General features: G+C 37.4%; 1 long non-coding RNA gene across 1 annotated transcript in view; it reads right to left on the reverse strand.

The window, feature by feature from the left end:
• Nucleotides 1-13,552, reverse strand: part of LOC139953027 (uncharacterized) — a 61,998-nt gene that overhangs the window by 32,121 nt on the left and 16,325 nt on the right. The gene's annotated exons all lie outside the window — the stretch shown is intronic.

The raw sequence follows: 13,552 nt of genomic DNA on the forward strand, positions 1-13,552 counted from the left end.
AAATACAAAAGTATGCCTACATTAACCGAACGAAAAGCCCTAAAACCGGTTTGATTGTAATGGCTGTTTAATCTTTGCGTATGACCCAAATACGCAAAATAAATATTGAACTTGTTGACAGTTGCTCTCCAATGCGGAGGCGGTTATTTGAATTGGGCTTAATTAGGACGTGTATTTATTTTCAATGGAAAATGAAATATTTTGACTGAGGGCAAATGTCATTAGGCATTTTGAGATATAGTTGTCATAATATTATGACACTGCAATGGTTTGGGTACATTTGTCTTTATATTATACCTGAACGAAACAGTGCGCTCCCAACGTTCACCATACATTAAAAAGGCATATTCCGTTCAAACCTACATTATAATAATTATGTCAACGCGTACCTACCTATAAGTGTATACTGTTTCTTCCTAGCTAGTGTGTTAAATAAGCTGCACTCTAGTCAACTCAAACTGGTGAGGGAAAACTAAGCCCCATTAGCGTCTTGCTTAAGGAATTGGAAGTCTTGCTCAGTGACACCTCAGGTCAAAAAGGAAAAAAACACTCTGGGAAGTTCCTTAAAATGTCCGCATTACGTAGGCCTCAACGGACCCAGGCCTGCACCACTCCAAATGCTTCGACGTCATGCATTGCAGAAGGAACAAAAACATTTTACCCTCCTGCTGAAGTGTGTTAAATTAAAGTATAGTTGGAGTGTAGCTAACGAAATCTACTCCACCTCTGAGTGTATATAAAGTCTTATTCGATTTGCAATCAAGTCGTAGCATCTGAATTTCTGTTCAGTTAGTAGTGCCAACTCGCTAGTTTTGGCAACTCGTATAAAGCTTCAATGCCTGCCAAGAAAGAGCTGCTCTAAATATGGTTCAAAACCCCAAGACAAGATTTCCAAGACCACATTTGAATCAACTACAGAGGCAGTGTATATGTTCATGACAACATAAGTATATATCAAACCACATAAAATTGTTGTTGTGGTTGTTGTGGTTTTCAATGTAATAGTTAGCATTATTTCTAGCAAACATAATATATACCGTTGGCTAAACATTTAATGAGAAAAAAGGACACAAAGGTTGTCACTTAAGGAAAACGTAAATAAAGTGTGATCAATTTGGAAGAACATAAACACAATGTCTTCACTTTTTATGTCTTCACTTCGGAAACACTATGTCTCCATATTTATTTTAAGTAACGAGGTGTAGTTTCTTGTATGGTTGTCATCTAGTAGATAACGAGAGATCAACAGAGCAGAAATCAGCTCCCAAAACAGTTTCAATTTGAAATGGGAACTGCTTGAAATAACAGTGTAATGTCCACACAGCGTATGGCAGACAAACTTATGACACTGCTCTTTAATGTATGGGCAGATCTGCTATCTTCAGTCGCGGTATCTTTATCGATTCCACCGTTGCTAAATTACCATCACTGTTCACCGCTCTTGATAAAGCTTTCTTTCGCGACTTATCAAGGACCATCGATTCCCACAGGGGCGCAATCCCGGGGCGGTGAACCTCCTTTAACAATATTAGAGAGGCATTTCAAATGTCAAAATATAACCAAATATTATTTCCAATCTGACAGTTATTCCATAATGTAATTTGCATAGATACGAAATTACTGTGGAAAGCCCTCTAATTCTTTAATTTGACATTGGTTGACAAAACATCATCATTAAATGATGTTTGTTTTACAATTTGAAACATTACTTGTTCTTGGAGACACTGTTTATTAATAAGTTGCAGGTGTATGTTAAGTTCTCTTTGCTGTACTTAATGCCAACCAATTTAAATATTAAATTCAGAAAAGTTAGGGGCACATTATGCTCATTACTATTTCACCAATCGATTGTCCAGGCAAAAGGAAACCAGACTATTTTACCTATGATCGGCTTGTATTATAGACTTAAAACAAGCCGTTCTAAGCCAATAACATGGTACACAGTGTACCCGTTAAAGACATGATCCATCCAATATCATCAATACGACTTATTGCTTATTATTTATGTAAATGGGCAAGACGGAGGATATAGTTAGCCGATTACTGTAGTGTGTTGTAGTATAGGTGGTCATTTCCACTGTCATGTATCTTCGATTTCATCTTTGAACTACAAGCGACGGAAAACTAACAAAACAAAACACCTTGATTTGTCCCTTATTTCTCATAAATAAAGCCCAATTATCCCTGCATGATGTAAACACACGTACCAATTCATAGCTTAAGCCTGCCAGAGGTTCAAAATGGAACAAGCTTATAATCAGAACCTCAAGAGATGAAAGGACCTAATCCCCAATCCAGTTGATCCTATTTTAACCATTCCACATCTTCCCAACACCTGCCTTTGGCAATTCAATGTGACAGGGAGACTTATATTTAGTTCCACCAGGTAATTCTCCCTGAGCGATGCATGGCAAGATGATCATAAAACTAACCCGAAGGTATCAAATGGCGTTTGCAGTCACTTGACGAATAATGCGCCTAAAACGAGGCTTTCAGGAACTATAATTCCTCTACAATTGCAATTTTAAAATGTCAAAATGTTTCCCTTACTTAAAAAAAAAAACATGTGAATCCTTTTGATGTTGTTATACATTAATATTGGACTAGAATGCAGATCGGAGTTCATGTGAATCGAATTAAACTGAGTTCCAAGAATGTTCCACTTCATTATCGAACTCAAAATATTCAATTTGGTGTTATATTACAAGCAACGTCTTCGCTATCAAAACATCATCAGGGCAACATCATTTGAGGAAGTTTCGCAGACAGAAACTATGGTTCATTGTTCAAGAAGAGAACAAAAACCGTTTCATTACATTTCAACATGTTAATCTCGTGATAAAAAATATTGCAGGTGAATGTACTTGAAATTCAGGCTTCTAGAGACAAAACAAGTTAAATATTGTTGTAAATACATACATTACTGATACAATTCCCCCTGTAATGAAATACTCGTTTCCAATCGTATATCTTTTAAAACAGGTTATTCTTGAGGATTCTTCGAAAACAAATAAATTGGGAACACAAACATCCAACGTGTACATTAACGCGGCTAGACTTGTGGAGTCTTTCTACAACGTTCTAAATTGCTCTTTTTAAACCATTTATGCCTCGGTTGTGGTTTTCTGTTCAGCATGGGGGTGCACTCAAACAATTACGATGTATTACTCGTAATTTAACTGCAGCTCTGTTATTTTTCTCTTTTATTCACTACTAAACAATTGTCTCTCAAATTTGTCTTGGAAAACTGTCAAAGCATGATTTCACGAGCAGCACAAACAAAGGTTTTAACAAAACGTGACTACGTATTTATCCTTTCCATGTGGAATGTTCTCCTATTCCTTTATTGCAAGATAGTTTGATTAATGTACAATTAAGATGAAATACGCGGGGCATTTAACCATTGAGTGATGGGCATTCATTGACCGAGTTCTGTGACGATACATAGAGCGAAGTATCAGGCGGGCACGTTCAACTTTAATTGAGTCCACTTGTTGACATGAGAATCTGTTGAGATCTATATTTGTCAGTTTGATTAATTTTAGACAAGCTGACCGCTCATCCCTATGCAACCATCGTTTGATCTTCACTAAGTGGTTTTCAATCAAACCCGTTTGCTGATAAATCACACCACAGCGTCTTGAAAATGTCTCATCTATCCTCAACATGCTACATGATCTAATCATCAGAAATAAACTGAGAGAAAAAGTCATACAGACAATCCCATTATTGAACTGAAGTTATCTCATGTATTGCTGGGCAACAACATCCTTTCATAGACACGGCTAAAACACTTCACTTGTCACAAAACATCTCTATTTGTTTTTCATATGTTTTCGTTACCGTGGTTTCGTTCCGGCTCTTCGGACACCCAGCGGTTTAATGGAAAATGGAAACACAGATCAACAAAACCGCCGAGGGGGGCAGGTCCCCAAAAAGCCAAAGACACGGTGTTCCTATAACTACGTTTAACTGTTTGTGTTCGACTTCGAGATGTTTTTACCAAAACCTCACATGAATTCTAAAATAACAATAATATAAACGTATACCGAGACACCGAGAAAAGACTCACACGGAGTAGGCTCTCAAAGCAACCTCCTGATTGGTCAAATTAAGTTGGCTAAACTAAGTTTATTATCTCAACTTACCCCAAAGAACTCTCATTTATTATTCGGCTGTCAAAACGTATCACCACGTCCGGAGAGACGCATTGCATAAAATCAATAGTCTTTATTATAAAACAGACGTACTGAACTGCAAAGAATTCCTCTGCTTGTTTCCTTGGGCGTTATGTCAACCCTACATCTTGGCCAACAGGAAGTTGACACTGTACTCCCTACACACCATCAGCACTAGAAAGAAAGACTAAAAATTTGATAAACTTACATCAGCACCTCAAGGGAGTAATGCCACCTCTGCACCATCAAGCTATCTGGTATTTGTTTTAACACACCTCCAAGACAAACTTCCCTGGATTGTGACATTCTATCTGTGGGCGATCGGGCAACTGGCCATAGAAGTATGACCCCTAGAGACACTGGTCATATCGAACTGTATATCCTTAAGACATAGTGTTGGATATCTAGGTTTGTGCATAAAGCTATAACGACAGCCCTTATAACTGTCTTACAATGCTTTCTCTACGGGTGTTATATGAACTTTAAACACTACTTCCTCTTGAACAGTTAGGATGAAATGTGCTGTGGGGAAGATGATGATGTTTGGTATAGGTGTGACAAACACTTGTTCATTTTTAGGTCAAATTGGTTATATCGTCGAAACACAGAGGCTATCGACGTACAAACAAGTATATAACAAAATCACGTAGTGTAGAACAAACTACACTATGTCTCTTTGATAAGTAATATTACTTTCGATTTAATAACCGTGCGATAATCGCAGCGATCAATGAATTGAGCAGGATGAAGTTATTAATCTACTTATATGTGCAAAGTTATGGTGTCGTTTTTGACGAGTTTTGAGAACTTCATAAATGCCGCAGGGGTATTTTGGTTTTAATATTCATGGGACGAAGTGTGAATATTTTTAAAACATGCCTAAAGATTGTTTGACTCAGAAAGTGTCATCACAATTATCTTAATTAGATTATATGTAATTACCCCCATCTACAAAACTACAGTAATTGACTCATTGCATTAGTTACAAGTTATGATCATCATTAGGTTGTATTAAGAAAGTTCAGATAGACACATGTATTTCAAGAAAGTGTTTACTGTGTGACAAGTCACCACTTCTCAATCAGGTATATAGCGATGATATTAGTCTGTATATCCAATTCATCCTTGAACCAACGTTTAATCAGATAATTGCAAGTCGAAGCACGGTGGTTGTTTGAGCATGCAAGAAGCCTCGAGTGTGCTAACTTGTTAAAAGAGGCAGTTAACCAGGCTTGCCCGTGCCAATAGTGAACACAGGGATCACACAAACGTTCTCTGGGGGCTAATTAAGGCTCGAAGTAGGCTTACCTGGGGTGATATAACGACAGTCAGCAAACGTTCTCAGGGCTTATGGCTACCTCATTCAATACATACTTAAAATAATGGAGGGGCAGGATAGGCAAACAAGCAAGGTTGTAGTAGCAATTAAAGACTGACTATTATATACAAACTACGTAAGCTTTCATAACAACCAATGATGAAGTAGTTATTACTACGAAAGCTTATGCAGTTTTAGGTTATTTTTGGTATTGAATGTGCTAAAACAACCTCAAGAATCCAATTTATTTATTATACACTACGCTCTCTATCCCACGAGGGCGCAGATTACAGAAAAACATACCTTGAGAACATTTCACAGAAAATAATCATGTTGTATAAACATTTCTTACACTGGAAATGTGCGGATAGCCTGTTAAATATGACTGGGCCAGGATTGTGAGTTACGTGGGTGGTTTCACTCCTTCTACACCTACATGTCTTCCGCCTTGGTGGAATAATATCCCTACCCATTAACGGCAAAGTCAAAACCCCGTTCCCAGTTGTCATATAAATTCGGATCCATATGTTGATATCTTTATGCAGCAATGTTCATTTTTAAATAGACTTGTAGATATATATACGAGTCAAACCACACGTACACCTTCATGGTGCTGTATGCTCGATAAATATCCTAAGTAAACGGGCCATCCGTTTCGAACCTCATATCGCAGTACAGTTCGGTAATTACTAAAGCAATATTTATCCCACTGGCTGCAAAACAAATGTTTAGAAGTTAATCTGGAACGACTCTCTAATCGTCGGTCGTCAATCGATTCGGCCACAAGTTTTCCGGTTCGGGAGGAGACGAGTTTGCTCAAACTCTACATGTTTGTCAGCATGAGTCCACTACTGTTTTGCGTTGATTGCTATGCTGTATTAGTAGAACACTAACCTAACGTGTAGACACTTAACCCGCGGGCTGTGTGCAAATCCATCTAAATTGACTGTTTGTGAATCTTGAAAACACTGAGGGAAATACCCTTTCCTATAATCCCTTTTAAATTGAAAATATGGATGATATAAGGTTTTAAAGTGATCGTTTCAACATTTCCTTAACCCTTAGACCCTGAGTCTTGTTCTTGCTCAGATTGGGTTAGAAATTAAACATTTAAAGTGACAAGTATACCCACAGGATATATTGAAACAATTGATGAATTATGACAGTATAAGACAAGTTGATTACATTGTGATCTAGATTGATTGATTAGTTAATAACGGAAGCATGTTGGATGATATCTGTTTAATAATAATTACCTATTTGAGTCAGAGATACCAATCTAGCTTAAAGCCATTGGACACTTCCTGAACAGAACAACAATTAAAACTACATAAAATAACAAATAACTTACAGGGTTTACAGAAGGTAATGGTGAAAGACTTCCCTTGAAATATTATTCCATGAAATGCTTTACTTTTTTGAGAAAACATGAACACGATTATCAATTATCGATATCGAGAATAAAACACTACTCATGACACGGTGAAACGTGCGGAAACAAGGGTGGGTTTTCCCGTTACTTTCCCCTGACTCCGATGACCGATTGAGCTAAATTTTCACAGGTTTGTTATTTCATATAAAGTTGTGATACACGAAGTGTGGGCCTTTAGACAACACTGTTTACCGATGTGTTTCGATTGCTTTAACTGAAATTCAACTTTGTGTGATTATTACTGGTAAGCCAATTTGAAGCTGTGGTGAGGAGATAATGTTAAATAGCTGGTTTTAGTACTTTACATTTCCTATATAGTAAAACTGCAAGAACATTGACTTCGCTAAAACTGATTCCCTGATCATTGCAGGATACGCTGTCAATGTTTATGTAAACACTGTTAATGGATTCTTCTTCAAAACAATCGTCGAGCTTGGGTTGTAATTTCATATAATGTGTCGTTTATTTGAAACAAATTATTGGATCAAAGCTCATTTGCAGATGGATGTTATGTGTTCTCTATACTTCGCAATACCTGATCGTTAAAGTCATCACAAAGATGTGTTTTATTCCTACGGGTCTACCCTCTCCGCTTGGGTTCCTTCACCCATATGACATCCCCAAGCCAAGTCATAAGCAAGCGTGACAAACACAAAGCACAACCATGATGTTACGCATTAACGTGTTTTTTATTTGTTGCTACTTTTGTATAATCCCAAAAGTATGACATGAACTTCCCTACGCAGAACGGGGTTGACTTGTTTAATAGTACAAAATTGCGCAATTGGCAATTCTTTCTTGCGGACAAACCGCAGCATAAGAAAGCAATTATCTTTATTAAACACTATGATTAGTTGACTGTGATGCGGGGGGCATGGAATCAACCAATGTCTAGCAATATTAATACAGGTATTAGTTTTTGAATTATAGACCAAACTTCTTTGAGCTGCTTAAGCAGAAAACATTGCTTAACAAATTTCTGCTAAGCAACAATGAACAGGGTACCACTCACAAATGGTCATTCAACATGGTAGTTCGGCTAATTATACCATTATTCCGGAAAGTATAATATTTTGTTGTGCTTAGCATTTTTGTTATGCTTATGTTTGTCTATGAAATTGGACCCTGGAAGTTTAATGGGATCATGTCCGGAAATGATAACGTTAACATAATACCCAAGTAACATAAATCAGAGGGAAATAAACGAAGTAATCGATTAAGGTTGTTTAATGGCCCTTTTTTCTTTATTCCTGACTTTTGCAACTCACGTTTCATCGAAATGCTTCCAGATACGCTTGACGTAGGTGTTTTGTTGTAAAGTAATTACCTTAAATCAGAAGTTAATGATTTAGACTTGCCGTTGGCCATTTTCTTTTCTACTGACTTCCTTCAAATTCACGGTTCCTCGAAATGCTTTCAACATTTGGTGACGTTGGTGTTTTGTCTCATTGTTTGTAAAGTGTTTACCTAAAGCCACGTTCAGTTGTTTTTGATATGTATGTGTGCGTACTTCAGATTTAACAGAGTTAATTGTCAAGAAAGGAAAACAAAACATCGGAACAAAGGTTGGAGCAATTTAACTGGGAAATCCCTAATCTGAGCAAGTATTTTCACGAGAGGCAGAACATCTGAGCAGGGAGAGAAGCACAGTTTAGCTTATCACACCATCCTCCATCACAACAGCAACAACAAGAATAACAATAACAACAACAACAATAACAACAACGTTTGGACGAGTGTAAAATCCTCATTGTGAAAACAGATTCCGCATTGATTTTAAAGGAGTCGACAAAACAACAACCTACCAATATATATATATATAAATATGTTTTTAAACAAATTAGTGTCAGTTCTCCATAACAGTTTGATGTATTTTCCAGGGACTCAAGTTGCAATTTCAAACGAAGAATACCCATCTATTATTTGTATGTCATTCCTTTCCCCACTTTGCCTCTTTCTGTGATCTGTCGCAATAACCCAGCGAGACCAGATTCTTTATTAACGGCCCCATGGCTAGTTTCATCAGTTGACTCCAATCTAGACTATGTTGTTTTGCCTTCCTATGTTTGTTGCAGTGTTGCGGTAGGAGATTTACCCCCGTTTCGTCTTCATCATGTATTTTTGCGACTAACAAATTATTGATGCCCTTGGCGTATAAAGAGTTTTCATTACCGTTAATCAATCCATATATAGTGGGAGATTCCAACTGTACGTGAAATTTGAGTTCCTTGAATGGTATCCGATTCGGTGCGGTGTGGAAGCAAGTATTATATTTGTGTAGTTATACTAATAAATAATTAAGTTTATTCTGCGTTTGGTGCATGCTTGTTTGTTTATTGGCTTTGGGGGCGGTTCGCTGGACGTATCCGGTTCGGATATAATAGATAATAGGATGAGTGGATTGGAATTAATTTTTAATTCCAAACGGAATATAAATGACAATTTGTCATCATTTTAAATCCATTAGATGTAATTATCTCCCCAAGTAATCCAGTTTAGTTTTGCAGGAACCATCGACAACAAAGCCATTTTTGTCTGTTAGTGTATAAGAAATAAAAGGAAAACCACACAGTTTCCAGATATGTTTCAGTCATTATTGTTCACTTTGAAATCTTTCCAGACGAGTTTATTTCATGACAAATTAAAGTGCCCAATACACAGGCAATGTGTTGCTTTACTTTGGTCTCACAGTGCGTGTCCTTTGTACACGAACGCGAAACGATGAAGTCATAGCTCGGTCAAACACACTGACAATTGTTAAAGTCCAACGTTTCAACGAGTAGAAACCCCGGCCCTTTTTACCTTGTTTTATTATGTCTCTGTTTCCTATGTTTCTTGTTTACACAAAAGAACTCCACGGAGTGGGAGGAGGGTGGGGAGCCATCCCAACTGACATAGAATGAATTATGACTTAGACGCCTCCAACGGTAGAATTAGATTGTCGAACCAGATAACTGTTTTACTGATATGCATCGAGGGGAGTGCCTTTAATAAGTAACGGCACTTGACCTTAAAGGCATAACTCGATTGTAGACTTCGTCCCAATGACACTAGCGTTAATTGCTACAATGATAAGCAACACCTGAGCGATGGTTGACCGTCTTGAATTGAAGTCTAAAAACGGCCAAAGATGGTCGATTCTTTATGCTAAGTCTCGGAATGGCATTTAATATAGGTACAGTTAGTTTTGTATTTATCATGTCTCAGAATCGGTCAAAATATAGATATGGTTGATTATTTATGAGTCTAAGAAATTTTATGGTTGGTTTTCTCCAATGCAGTCTAACTTTTCACTCGGTAGGTTCTCTAAAAAATCAGTTGATGGTTTTAAATACCAATGATGTTCGTACCAGCCGTATAAAAATGGGGTATATGTGTTTCATGTTCCCGGTCCCTGATCGTTATATTAACGGCAGTCGTGAGGAAATGGTGCCTTTATTAAGTGTTAGTCATCTTGATTTTTACTCCATTCCAACTCATTATAACCAAACTGAGGCTGGACGAAATAATAGTCTGGTGCCGTTTGCGCAATGAATGTTAGCATACATTACTGTTATGGAAACAGGGAACATGACCAAGATGGTGAACGCGTGATAGGTCTATTGTGCCTTTGGTGATACGTAGTAGGATGTGACACACAATCAGTAAGATTATGTCATGTAAAATATACTCATCTATAATAGGGCTATGACAAGACTGGTAGTAGTACACAAACTTGTCAGCCACCTTTGAATGTTTCTATCATCAAAGGCAACGCACTGTTTTTGGATTTTGTGGTTGCCCTCTCACCCCGCCCCCGCCACGGGTTTCATCGAGGGCACATCAAAGTATATGCCTCGTGGAATAGGAATGCCTAAAAAGGATACACAACTCGGCCAATCGTGAACTTATACTACTTGCATTTAGTCTAACTTTAAAATTGGTGCAATTGATTGTCCGTCTGCCTTTGCCCGACTGTAATTGACATTTGGCGTGCAAATGAGAAAGAGACCAAAATGCAAATTGGTTTTCGTTACTAGTAACGAATTCCCTTCGTGCCGTTCTAACAACACACTATATCAACACCATACGAACTAACAAAATACAGCAAAGGCACAACTAGTTATTTTCTTGAGACAAATAAGTACAATTGTGTATATCGAAACGAAATTGCAGAAAATTGGATTGATTACGCTAATACTATTTGAATCATTGGGAAGCAAACTTTGCTATTAGTTTATTTCCAAAGCGACATCTCTATGGGTGATGACGTGCGTTTAAGGCTTGACAACCAGTAGATGAACAACAACAAACATGTTTGTTTCAGTCCTGTCCCGTTGAATTTAATAGAAAGTAGACTTTCAAATCGCTCAGTATGTATTGTTTGTTGTTTGTCTGCTCACAGATTGTGTTCCTGAAGGGGTGGGGAAATAATTATTTTCATGGAATTAAGATTAGGCTCAATTACTCCTTGATGTATATGTTTGACCACACTAATTGGATTTGATGTGAGGTTGATCACTGGAAAGCGAAACTGTTGTCATGGTATCGTGATTCCGGACATCAGGAAGTTGAAAACAAATTTATTGGGTTTAATAAGTCAAGTTTCGATAACATTATTAATCACGCGCAAGTGCGTCAAGACGGGCAGGTGTTCCTATACTACGACATTTTTCTTAAAGACAGTGGACGCTATTGGTCAAGACCAGTCTTCTAACTTGGTGTTTCTCAACATACACATAAAATAACCAACCTGTGAAAATTTGAGCTCAATCGGTTGTCGAAGTTGCGAGATCATAACGAAAGAAAAAAACACCCTTGTCACCCGAGGTTGTGTGCTTTCAGATGCTTGATTTCGAGACCTCAAATTCTAAATCTGGGGTCTCGAAATCAAATTCGTTGAAAATTACTTCTTTCTGGAAACTATGGCATTTCTCATAGTGTTTTATACTATCAACAGCTACCCGCTACCAAAGTAAGTACTTTGCTAACAATTATATTGAGTAATTACCGATATAGCGTCCACTGTCTTTAAGACTAATAGGTTTAGTCTGTACTCGGTAGGTTTTGCAGCGTTGCAATGTTGTACTTCTGAAATCATCCGTTGGGGATACTAGCAGTGGCGTTCCATTTATTTGCACTATTGGTTTCATGACTTTAATGTATTCCTCTGTACAACGGGAGCAGATTAGATAATGGTTGAGGTTTGATGTACTTTTACTTTAATCAAACGAATAATGAATACATTGGCATGTTTGCCATTACTGTCAATTATAATACATTAGTTTGATTCAAAGTCTAGAAGTGCACCAGTAGTGACAGACTGGACATTGACATACTGAATATTTCCATTTGGATGTTACTCTAGTCTTGTCTTACAGAAAACCACAAGCACCCACGCAGAAGCGCAAAGAAATTAACAAGACGAGCATAAAATGGTGTGCATATCACAGAATTGCAAATTGTATTAAATACATGTGCATGAGAAACCGCATGAGGACTTTTCGTAAGATGTGCAAATGCCGTCTTGAAACAATATCTTGTCTATATGATAATATTTTCAGAATCGACGCCGGTGTCTGAATTTTAAATATTGAGAGGAAACCACAATATTTATTAGTTTGTAACTGTGCGTTAAGACGGACTGGTATAATAATATGATAAAAGCTCTAGTCAATTCGATGCATAATGACGTTTCATTTTACAAAAACAAATCACCCCTCGGTTCGACTAGTGTGTTGTCAACTGTGCCAATTTCCTTCTGAAGTTTTTTGTTTTATACTCATGAACATTTCATTGTGCATTTCCAGAGATGGTTCAGTAACTTGTCACTAATCGACCCATTTATTGACGTCTTGTTAATGTATTTATAATTACCTTTGTGTAAATGCCGCTTGTTTCAGTTAGTTAATCCCCAAGATTCGGAGGTTTTAGGATACACTTTTGGCACATTCTTAGTTTCGACTCTGTATCAAATAATTATTTATCAAAGTCTCACAAAGTCCTTATTCAATATAAAGTTCGTACATCTCATACATTTACAAGAAATAATTATTGTTAAGTACACTCGCTCCTGTTAGGTTAATTATTGTGTTACTTCCAGTGTATTACAGGGGAGCACTAGCGACATTCAATTAGTCCTACTATGATTGCAGTGTTGCGAGCACGTTTTTAACAATGCAATTTTTGTAAACTGTGTTGAAGGGAGGAACAATAAGCATTTGTATGTGGTATTTTCCTTCTAGGAGCGTTAGCTGAAATCAGGAAGTTCAAACATCAACCTCCATTCTGTCGATGACTGACACACACGCGACTCGTCCAAGAACATCTTAAAACTGACCTCGGAGCTTCAAGTGTGATGAAGCAATATTGAAGGATAGGACAATATAATTGAGGATTTAATGTTTGTATTACGTTTGCCGACATCTTCATGCATTCTTGATCATCAAAAGCGCCCGAAGAGAAATTGGTAAAATATACATCCTCAACTCATCGCAATTGTGAAACTTCATACTTACTTAAGAATCATATACACGTGTTTTCCACCTTGTTGAGAACGCCTACTCGCCCGTGCGTAAAACAGTGAGGAAGGTCTGAAATAACAATGCGCGTGCGCTCCACAGTGGAAGATTTGATGTTCACTTA

This window comes from Asterias amurensis, chromosome 21, assembly GCF_032118995.1.
Source record: "Asterias amurensis chromosome 21, ASM3211899v1".
Classification (NCBI taxonomy): Eukaryota; Metazoa; Echinodermata; class Asteroidea; order Forcipulatida; family Asteriidae; genus Asterias; species Asterias amurensis.